The 11,954-nt window shown below is 41.8% G+C and overlaps 2 pseudogenes; both read left to right on the top strand.

Annotated features, from left to right (window-relative positions):
- Window positions 1–756: 756 nt before the first annotated feature.
- On the top strand, window positions 757–2,620 carry LOC119003998 (ADP-ribosylation factor-like protein 6-interacting protein 4; annotated as a pseudogene).
- A 2,131-nt stretch (window positions 2,621–4,751) lies between these two features.
- On the top strand, window positions 4,752–6,579 carry LOC119003997 (ADP-ribosylation factor-like protein 6-interacting protein 4; annotated as a pseudogene).
- Window positions 6,580–11,954: the final 5,375 nt, after the last annotated feature.

Here is an 11,954-nt window from a genome sequence, read left to right as displayed (position 1 = left end):
GAGCGAGGAGCCCCAGCCCCACACCAAGCCTCCAAGCCCAGGTTCCAGTGCCAGGAAGATAAGTCCCCACAACTTCTGACTGCAAAAAAACAGTGAGGATTGAGTCAGTGGAAGAAAATTCTGGAGCCCCAAGCAGTTCCTCTTAAAGAACCCACACATTGGCTCACTTACTCAGCCTCACTCTCTCCGGGCTCCAGCACCAGGGTAGCAGCTTGAAAGGCATTGGTGGTAGACAGAGAGAAACTGAAGTGGCTGGCATCAAGGCTGGCAGAAGGCATTGTCCCTTTTCTAAAACTTCCCCCACAAAGCCAAAGAGCTGGCAGGCTGGTGCCATATCTGAGACTCCGTCAACTTGGCTAACACTGTTTCACCCACTTTGGAGACCCCTAGAGATTCCTCCCCACCCAAATTTCATGCCACCCAAGCTGCTTTTCCATATAAATGGCTCGTCTTGGCTCATGCTTCATAACTTCTTAAATCCTATCAAATAAGCAACACCTGGCCTCAGTGAGCTCTAGGCCCTGCACCTGCAGCATCCAGCCTAGACTCGCAGCTTGGCTTCACCTGGGAATCTCCAAGCCCAGCACAAGTAGCAGCCATATCGAATTGCTTTATAGCTCAAGTGACCCCAGGCAAAACACCGGTGGGGCTGACCTTGGCCTGCACCTTTTGGGAACCCCAGGACCAGTGCATTCAGTGGACTGCAACAGAGCACGTTGGAGAACCACCACCCTGCCCCTGCACAGCTGATCCTCCATGGAGAGTGGAGGCTGGTGGTAAGTGATCACAGGCAGTTCTTGCAGCCTACTGGCCTGGGTAAATCCTTCCCATTGACCTGCCAACAGTAACCAAGGCTCAGTACAAGAGGAGGGAGTACTTAGCCCACAAGATGGGTGCACCTCTAGTACCCAGTTTGGGTGATAGGGGAGGCCGTGCCACTGGACTGTACAGGACACCTACTGCATTAGGCCATGCTACCAAGATGTGGAGTCAAAGCAGCTCTACCTAATACATAGAAACAAACACAGGGAGGCTGCCAAAACAAGGAGACAAACATGGCACAAATGAAAGAACAGATCAAAACTCAGAAAAGGAGCCAAACAAAATCTACCAGATGCAGATTTCAAAGCACTGATTACAAGGATGCTCAAGGAACTTAGTGAGGAACTCAGCAGCATAAAAAGAATCCAGTCAGAAGTGAAGGATAGACTAATTGAAATATTGAATACTTTACAGGGAAACAGTAGAGTGCATGAAGTTGAGAATCAAATATAAGGAAGCAAAACATACTAACTAACTAACTAAAAACCTAAACAATCAGAACAACAAGAAGAAAGAAGAATCCAAACAAAGAGGATAAAAAAGCAGCCTCTGGGACAAATTCAAGAGGTCCAACATTCACGTAATAGGGGTGCCAGAAGGAGCATAGAAAGAGCAAGAAATTGGAAATCTACTTGAAAAATAATGAAGGAAAACTTCCCTAATTTGGTGAAGGAAATAGACATGCAAGTTCAGGAAGCACAAAGTCCCAAACAAGATGGATGCAAAGAGGCCCACTCCAAGACACATCCAACACACATCATAATTAAAATTACTACAGGGGAGTTCCCATAAGACTGTCAGCTGATTTCCCAAAGGAAACTCTGCAGGCTAGAAGGGATTGGAAGAAATATGCGAAGTCATGAAAAGCAGGGACCTACAGACAAGATTGCTCTGCCCAGCAAAGATATCACTTAGAATCGAAGGGCAGATAAAGAGCTTCCCAGACAAGAACAAACTAAAGGAGTTCATTATCACCAAACCACTATTATATGAAATGTTAACCCTTATTTAAGAAAAAGATCAAAATTATGAACAATAAAATGTCAAAAATACATACCCATGAACAATTGAATCTAAGAAACAAACAAGAAGAACAGGGACAGAATCATGGATACAGAGAGTGTTTTGATGGTGGCTAGATGGGATTTGGGTGTGTGGGAATGGATAAAGAGGTGAGGGGATTGAGAAGTAGAAATAGGAAAGTCACCTTGTAGCTGTTTTTTCCACAAATATGTGTTGGTGGGGTTGGCTTACTCTGGCTCTCCCAAGCACTCTAGGAGTCATAACAAGTCTTGGGGGCAAGGGTAGGAAAGGAGAAAGAAGAAGAGCAGTAAGGATGTCCAGCAGAGCTGTTTGCCTTCTGGATTCCAAGGCTGCAAGGCCAGCACCGCCTCCACTGGGGTGGATGAGAGAAACAAACACCAGGCCCAGACGAGACCATGATCCAGCTCCTCCTCCTCTTCCTCTAGGGATAGGCAGAAGAAGTGGGGGAAACAGAAGGACAAGAAAAGGAATGATAAGAAAAGGAAGAAGGAAGGAAGATGTTGGCCCAGTCCTGATAGATGAGCAGAAGTGTCATATTCAGGCCAAGAAGCCCATAACTAAGGAGGAGTAGGATACCTGGCAGAGCATTATCTGCAATGTGGTGAACCCAGAGAGAGGATGCACCAGGCTCATTAAGGGATACACAAGATCTTAGAGGAAATTGCAACCAACAAAGGACACATGGAAATCAACAATCAAGGCACCCTGAAGGGATGGCCTGGCCTTCCAGAATTGGGCAGAGCTGCTGCCCTGAGTACCCCCCACAGTCAAGGTTTGTGGACATTGTTAGTGGCATGATAGCGAGGGCACCAAGAAGCCAGGTGGGTGCTATTTTTCTCCTGTGGACAGGCCTCTGGCCTGCCTCCTCTCAGATGTAGGGGAAGAGAACCAGGTGACTCTCCTAATCCGCTCCCCCTTCTCCTGAAAGGATGCAACTTCTCAGATATTAGACATTCCCTGGTTGGCAAAAAAAAAAAAAGAAGTGCAAATAGGTAGTTACAGAATATCCATGAGGATGTAAAGTACAGTATAGGAAATGGAGTATCCAAAGAACTTATACACATGGCTCATGAACATGAACAATGGTGGGGACATTGCCTAAGGGAGTAGGGGGTGCTGGGTGAATGGGGGCAAAAGGAGGAAAACCAGGACAACTCTAATAACAATCAATAAAATACAATTTAAAATATATAAAAGAAGAAGATACAAATATGTGGAAGCACATACCATGTTTATGGATAGAAATAATTAACATCATCAAAATATCCATACTACCTAAAGCAATCCATACATTCCACTCAATTTCTATCAAGATTCCAATGATATATTTCACAGAACTAAAACAAATATTTCAAAAACGTATATGGAACCACAAAAGACCCCACATGTCAACAGTAATCCTGAGAAAAAAACCCACAAAATTGGAGGAATCATACCACCTAATATCAAACTATACTAGAAGGCCATAATAATCAAAACAGCCTGCTACTGGCATAAAAACAGACACACAGATCAATAGAGCATAATAGAGGGCACAGAAATAAACCCATGACTTTATAGTCAATTAATATTTGACAGAGGAAAAAGCACATACAATGAGCTAAAGATAGTTTATTCAATTTAATGGTGTTGGGAAAATTGGATGGATCTGTGCAGAAAAATGAAACTAGACCACCTTCTTATACCACAAATAAGAATAAATTAAAAATGGATTAAAGACTTAAATGTTAGACTCAAAACAATGAAAATCTTAGAAGAAAACATAGGCAGAAAAATCTCAAACCTTGCTTGTAGCAATTTTTTATCAGATATATCTCTGCGGGCAAGGGAAACAAAAGAAAAAATAAACAAATGGGACTACATCAAACTAAAAAGTTTTTGCACAGCAAAGAAAATCATCAACAAAATAAAAAGACAACCCAAAAATGGGAGAACATATTAGCCAATGCCTCTGATAAGGTGTTAATATCCAAAATGTATAAAGTACTTGAAAAACTCAACACCAAATAAACAAAAAAAACACAATTAAAAAATGAGCAGAGGACCTGAATAAACACTTCTCCAAAGAAAAGATACAGATGATCAATAGACATATGAAAACATACTCAATGTCACTAACTATCAGAGAAATGCAAATTAAAACCATAGTGAGATACTATCTCACACCCATTGGAATAGCTGTCATGAATAAATCAACAAACAAGTGCTGGTGAGGATGTGGAGGAAGGGGGACTTTTTTGCATTGTCGATGGGAATGCATACTTGCTCAGCCACTGTGGGAAGCAATATGGAGATACCTCAAAAAATTAGAAATGGATCTCACTTTTAACCCAGAAATTCCACTCTGGGGATATTTCTGAAGGCACCCAAAACACTAAGTTGAAAGAACATAAGTACCCCCATGTTCAATGTGGCATTGTTAACAATAGCCAAGATATGAAAGCAGTTCAAGTATCTATCAGTAGATGAGTGAATAAAACAACTATGGGACATTTACACAATGAAATACTACTTAGCTGTAAGAAAGTAGAAAAATTTACCTTTTGCAATAGTACAGATGAACCTAGAGACTGTTATGCTAAGTGAAATANTTCATAACTTCTTAAATCCTATCAAATAAGCAACACCTGGCCTCAGTGAGCTCTAGGCCCTGCACCTGCAGCATCCAGCCTAGACTCGCAGCTTGGCTTCACCTGGGAATCTCCAAGCCCAGCACAAGTAGCAGCCATATCGAATTGCTTTATAGCTCAAGTGACCCCAGGCAAAACACCGGTGGGGCTGACCTTGGCCTGCACCTTTTGGGAACCCCAGGACCAGTGCATTCAGTGGACTGCAACAGAGCACGTTGGAGAACCACCACCCTGCCCCTGCACAGCTGATCCTCCATGGAGAGTGGAGGCTGGTGGTAAGTGATCACAGGCAGTTCTTGCAGCCTACTGGCCTGGGTAAATCCTTCCCATTGACCTGCCAACAGTAACCAAGGCTCAGTACAAGAGGAGGGAGTACTTAGCCCACAAGATGGGTGCACCTCTAGTACCCAGTTTGGGTGATAGGGGAGGCCGTGCCACTGGACTGTACAGGACACCTACTGCATTAGGCCATGCTACCAAGATGTGGAGTCAAAGCAGCTCTACCTAATACATAGAAACAAACACAGGGAGGCTGCCAAAACAAGGAGACAAACATGGCACAAATGAAAGAACAGATCAAAACTCAGAAAAGGAGCCAAACAAAATCTACCAGATGCAGATTTCAAAGCACTGATTACAAGGATGCTCAAGGAACTTAGTGAGGAACTCAGCAGCATAAAAAGAATCCAGTCAGAAGTGAAGGATAGACTAATTGAAATATTGAATACTTTACAGGGAAACAGTAGAGTGCATGAAGTTGAGAATCAAATATAAGGAAGCAAAACATACTAACTAACTAACTAAAAACCTAAACAATCAGAACAACAAGAAGAAAGAAGAATCCAAACAAAGAGGATAAAAAAGCAGCCTCTGGGACAAATTCAAGAGGTCCAACATTCACGTAATAGGGGTGCCAGAAGGAGCATAGAAAGAGCAAGAAATTGGAAATCTACTTGAAAAATAATGAAGGAAAACTTCCCTAATTTGGTGAAGGAAATAGACATGCAAGTTCAGGAAGCACAAAGTCCCAAACAAGATGGATGCAAAGAGGCCCACTCCAAGACACATCCAACACACATCATAATTAAAATTACTACAGGGGAGTTCCCATAAGACTGTCAGCTGATTTCCCAAAGGAAACTCTGCAGGCTAGAAGGGATTGGAAGAAATATGCGAAGTCATGAAAAGCAGGGACCTACAGACAAGATTGCTCTGCCCAGCAAAGATATCACTTAGAATCGAAGGGCAGATAAAGAGCTTCCCAGACAAGAACAAACTAAAGGAGTTCATTATCACCAAACCACTATTATATGAAATGTTAACCCTTACTTAAGAAAAAGATCAAAATTATGAACAATAAAATGTCAAAAATACATACCCATGAACAATTGAATCTAAGAAACAAACAAGAAGAACAGGGACAGAATCATGGATACAGAGAGTGTTTTGATGGTGGCTAGATGGGATTTGGGTGTGTGGGAATGGATAAAAAGGTGAGGGGATTGAGAAGTAGAAATAGGAAAGTCACCTTGTAGCTGTTTTTTCCACAAATATGTGTTGGTGGGGTTGGCTTACTCTGGCTCTCCCAAGCACTCTAGGAGTCATAACAAGTCTTGGGGGCAAGGGTAGGAAAGGAGAAAGAAGAAGAGCAGTAAGGATGTCCAGCAGAGCTGTTTGCCTTCTGGATTCCAAGGCTGCAAGGCCAGCACCGCCTCCACTGGGGAAGAAGTTGAAGAAGAACAACAAGGAGAAGATGAAGGTTCAGCAGCCTGAGGCTCTGCCAGACCTCTCACTGGACCAGTGGCACAGTTCCGCAGGGAAGGAAAATGTTGGCCCAGTCCTGATAGATGAGCAGAAGTGTCATATTCAGGCCAAGAAGCCCATAACTAAGGAGGAGTAGGATACCTGGCAGAGCATTATCTGCAATGTGGTGAACCCAGAGAGAGGATGCACCAGGCTCATTAAGGGATACACAAGATCTTAGAGGAAATTGCAACCAACAAAGGACAAATGGAAATCAACAATCAAGGCACCCTGAAGGGATGGCCTGGCCTTCCAGAATTGGGCAGAGCTGCTGCCCTGAGTACCCCCCACAGTCAAGGTTTGTGGACATTGTTAGTGGCATGATAGGGAGGGCACCAAGAAGCCATGTGGGTGCTATTTTTCTCCTGTGGACAGGCCTCTGGCCTGCCTCCTCTCAGATGTAGGGGAAGAGAACCAGGTGACTCTCCTAATCCGCTCCCCCTTCTCCTGAAAGGATGCAACTTTTCAGATATTAGACATTCCCTGGTTGGCAAAAAAAAAAAAAGAAGAGCAAATAGGTAGTTACAGAATATCCATGAGGATGTAAAGTACAGTATAGGAAATGGAGTATCCAAAGAACTTATACACATGGCTCATGAACATGAACAATGGTGGGGACATTGCCTAAGGGAGTAGGGGGTGCTGGGTGAATGGGGGCAAAAGGAGGAAAACCAGGACAACTCTAATAACAATCAATAAAATACAATTTAAAATATATAAAAGAAGAAGATACAAATATGTGGAAGCACATACCATGTTTATGGATAGAAATAATTAACATCATCAAAATATCCATACTACCTAAAGCAATCCATAGATTCCACTCAATTTCTATCAAGATTCCAATGATATATTTCACAGAACTAAAACAAATATTTCAAAAACGTATATGGAACCACAAAAGACCCCACATGTCAACAGTAATCCTGAGGAAAAAAACCCACAAAATTGGAGGAATCATACCACCTAATATCAAACTATACTAGAAGGCCATAATAATCAAAACAGCCTGCTACTGGCATAAAAACAGACACATAGATCAATAGAGCATAATAGAGGGCACAGAAATAAACCCATGACTTTATAGTCAATTAATATTTGACAGAGGAAAAAGCACATACAATGAGCTAAAGATAGTTTATTCAAGTTAATGGTGTTGGGAAAATTGGATGGATCTGTGCAGAAAAATGAAACTAGACCACCTTCTTATACCACAAATAAGAATAAATTAAAAATGGATTAAAGACTTAAATGTTAGACTCAAAACAATGAAATCTTAGAAGAAAACATAGGCAGAAAAATCTCAAACCTTGCTTGTAGCAATTTTTTATCAGATATATCTCTGCGGGCAAGGGAAACAAAAGAAAAAATAAACAAATGGGACTACATCAAACTAAAAAGTTTTTGCACAGCAAAGAAAATCATCAACAAAATAAAAAGACAACCCAAAAATGGGAGAACATATTAGCCAATGCCTCTGATAAGGTGTTAATATCCAAAATGTATAAAGTACTTGAAAAACTCAACACCAAATAAACAAAAAAAACACAATTAAAAAATGAGCAGAGGACCTGAATAAACACTTCTCCAAAGAAAAGATACAGATGATCAATAGACATATGAAAACATACTCAATGTCACTAACCATCAGAGAAATGCAAATTAAAACCATAGTGAGATACTATCTCACACCCATTGGAATAGCTGTCATGAATAAATCAACAAACAAGTGCTGGTGAGGATGTGGAGGAAGGGGGACTTTTTTGCATTGTCGATGGGAATGCATACTTGCTCAGCCACTGTGGGAAGCAATATGGAGATACCTCAAAAAATTAGAAATGGATCTCACTTTTAACCCAGAAATTCCACTCTGGGGATATTTCTGAAGGCACCCAAAACACTAAGTTGAAAGAACATAAGTACCCCCATGTTCAATGTGGCATTGTTAACAATAGCCAAGATATGAAAGCAGTTCAAGTATCTATCAGTAGATGAGTGAATAAAACAACTATGGGACATTTACACAATGAAATACTACTTAGCTGTAAGAAAGTAGAAAAATTTACCTTTTGCAATAGTACAGATGAACCTAGAGACTGTTATGCTAAGTGAAATAAGCCAGTCAGAGAAAGATGAATACCATATGATTTCACTCATATGTGGAATCTAATGAACAAACTGAACTAACAAGCAAAACAGAGACAGACTCAGATGGTGAGTAGATGACAGCTAGTTGTGGGGGAGAGGGTTAGAGGATGGAGATACTGAGCAAAAAGGAAAAAGGTCGGACTCATGGGATTGGACACTGTGGTGATCGCCAGGGAGAGGGGGTGTAAGGGTACTAAATGTTAATAAAAATAATACAATAAAGATTAAATATTTTTAAATTATCTCGTATTCACTTTAAAATCAAGTGACAGCTAGGTCTAAAGTTTTAATCTCAGGTTTTTCCACTAGGCAACCTTTCATTGTCATTTTGCTCTATGCTATCAAATAAAATAACTATTTGTGAAGTGGGCTGCTCCTATAAAGGGCATCTGGGCTCTGGGCTGCTGCTGGGAAAGGGAAATTGTCTTCTGGCCCATGAGCTGGTGTGTTTGTCTGCTGAGTGGCTTCAGTGGTTTCATCTGTTGCTGAAATAGCCAAAAGACAAGGATGAAAAGGGACCGTAAGCCACACCACAACTAGAGGGACGAGAACAGTAGCCAAGTGAATGTTTTCTGTGCTGCCTCTTCTGGCACATTGAATTGCTGCACAAATTGTATGGGCTTTTTTTTAATGAATGTAAGGCTTTTAATAATCATTTAAATAAGTAATCCAAGCATGGCATTCACTGAGTTTTTATAAAGTTTGCTGATAACCCACATACAACTCCAAATGGTGTTCTCAATGCATAGTCTCATGGCATGAAGTGTAAATACCTCCCTATTCTTGTATCTTGTGTACATTCATTAGATGTTCACAGGCAGAAAAGCCTTGATAGAACCACTCACAAAGTGACTTTTGTTTTCAGTCAAATAATCTCTGGTTAAACTCTGACTCCATTTCAAATCATGAAAAGAGCTTGAACTCATATCACCATTTGGACCCCTGAGACTGAGATCATTAATTTTAGAGAGCATTGAAAATTATCTCTTTTCTTTTAAGTCTTTTTTTCTTGATCTTGAAATGCTAAGGAAGAAAACCAAGAAGTAAGTGATAAGAATATTCCACTAAAGGTCTCAAACTGATTAGCAAAGATTACAAAAGAAAAAAACTGAATCTTTATGAATATCCTCTTAGGAAGTATGAAAATAGAAATCTCTTTATTATTAGAGAAAATTGCCCCACGTTTCTTTTTTAATTATATTTTATTGACTATGCTATTACAGTTGTCCTGATTTTCCCCTTTTGCCTCCCTCCTACAAGCATGACTCCACTCCTTCAGACAATCCCCCCACCATTGTTCAAGTCCATGGGCCATGTGTACAAGATCTTTGGCTACTCTATTTCCTATACTGTACTTTACATCCCAGTGGCTGTTCTGTAACTACCTATTTCTACTTCTCAATCCCCTCACCTCTTTATCCATTCCCACACACCCGAATCCCATCTAGCCACCATCAAAACACTCTCTGTATCCATGATTTTGTCCCTGTTCTTCTTGTTTGTTTCTTAGATTCAATTGTTCATGGGTATGTATTTTTGACATTTTATTGTTCATAATTTTGATCTTTTTCTTAAGTAAGGGTTAACATTTCATATAATAGTGGTTTGGTGATAATGAACTCCTTTAGTTTGTTCTTGTCTGGGAAGCTCTTTATCTGCCCTTCGATTCTAAGTGATATCTTTGCTGGCCAGAGCAATCTTGTCTGTAGGTCCCTGCTTTTCATGACTTCGCATATTTCTTCCAATCCCTTCTAGCCTGCAGAGTTTCCTTTGGGAAATCAGCTGACAGTCTTATGGGAACTCCCCTGTAGTAATTTTAATTATGATGTGTGTTGGATGTGTCTTGGAGTGGGCCTCTTTGCATCCATCTTGTTTGGGACTTTGTGCTTCCTGAACTTGCATGTCTATTTCCTTCACCAAATTAGGGAAGTTTTCCTTCATTATTTTTCAAGTAGATTTCCAATTTCTTGCTCTTTCTATGCTCCTTCTGGCACCCCTATTACGTGAATGTTGGACCTCTTGAATTTGTCCCAGAGGCTGCTTTTTTATCCTCTTTGTTTGGATTCTTCTTTCTTCTTGTTGTTCTGATTGTTTAGGTTTTTAGTTAGTTAGTTAGTATGTTTTGCTTCCTTATATTTGATTCTCAACTTCATGCACTCTACTGTTTCCCTGTAAAGTATTCAATATTTCAATTAGTCTATCCTTCACTTCTGACTGGATTCTTTTTATGCTGCTGAGTTCCTCACTAAGTTCCTTGAGCATCCTTGTAATCAGTGCTTTGAAATCTGCATCTGGTAGATTTTGTTTGGCTCCTTTTCTGAGTTTTGATCTGTTCTTTCATTTGTGCCATGTTTGTCTCCTTGTTTTGGCAGCCTCCCTGTGTTTGTTTCTATGTATTAGGTAGAGCTGCTTTGACTCCACATCTTGGTAGCATGGCCTAATGCAGTAGGTGTCCTGTACAGTCCAGTGGCACAGCCTCCCCTATCACCCAAACTGGGTACTAGAGGTGCACCCATCTTGTGGGCTAAGTACTCCCTCCTCTTGTACTGAGCCTTGGTTACTGTTGGCAGGTCAATGGGAAGGATTTACCCAGGCCAGTAGGCTGCAAGAACTGCCTGTGATCACTTACCACCAGCCTCCACTCTCCATGGAGGATCAGCTGTGCAGGGGCAGGGTGGTGGTTCTCCAACGTGCTCTGTTGCAGTCCACTGAATGCACTGGTCCTGGGGTTCCCAAATGGTGCAGGCCAAGGTCAGCCCCACCGGTGTTTTGCCTGGGGTCACTTGAGCTATAAAGCAATTCGATATGGCTGCTACTTGTGCTGGGCTTGGAGATTCCCAGGTGAAGCCAAGCTGCGAGTCTAGGCTGGATGCTGCAGGTGCAGGGCCTAGAGCTCACTGAGGCCAGGTGTTGCTTATTTGATAGGATTTAAGAAGTTATGAAGCATGAGCCAAGACGAGCCATTTATATGGAAAAGCAGCTTGGGTGGCATGAAATTTGGGTGGGGAGGAATCTCTAGGGGTCTCCAAAGTGGGTGAAACAGTGTTAGCCAAGTTGACGGAGTCTCAGATATGGCACCAGCCTGCCAGCTCTTTGGCTTTGTGGGGGAAGTTTTAGAAAAGGGACAATGCCTTCTGCCAGCCTTGATGCCAGCCACTTCAGTTTCTCTCTGTCTACCACCAGTGCCTTTCAAGCTGCTACCCTGGTGCTGGAGCCCGGAGAGAGTGAGGCTGAGTAAGTGAGCCAATGTGTGGGTTCTTTAAGAGGAACTGCTTGGGGCTCCAGAATTTTCTTCCACTGACTCAATCCTCACTGTTTTTTTTGCAGTCAGAAGTTGTGGGGACTTATCTTCCTGGCACTGGAACCCTGGGCTTGGAGGCTTGGTGTGGGGCTGGGGCTCCTCGCTCCTGAGATATGTCTCCTGAATTTTCATCCAACACATGTGGGTGTGGGACCAGCCTGTTCTGTGTCTGCACCCTCCGACCAGTCTGGATGGATGTGTTTTCT

Source organism: Sturnira hondurensis, unplaced genomic scaffold, assembly GCF_014824575.4.
Source record: "Sturnira hondurensis isolate 20B ecotype Veracruz unplaced genomic scaffold, ASM1482457v3 Scaffold0018877, whole genome shotgun sequence".
Taxonomy (NCBI): domain Eukaryota; kingdom Metazoa; phylum Chordata; class Mammalia; order Chiroptera; family Phyllostomidae; genus Sturnira; species Sturnira hondurensis.
The sequence above is the reverse complement of the archived record's forward strand: the minus strand, read 5'-3'. Positions and strand labels throughout refer to the sequence as shown.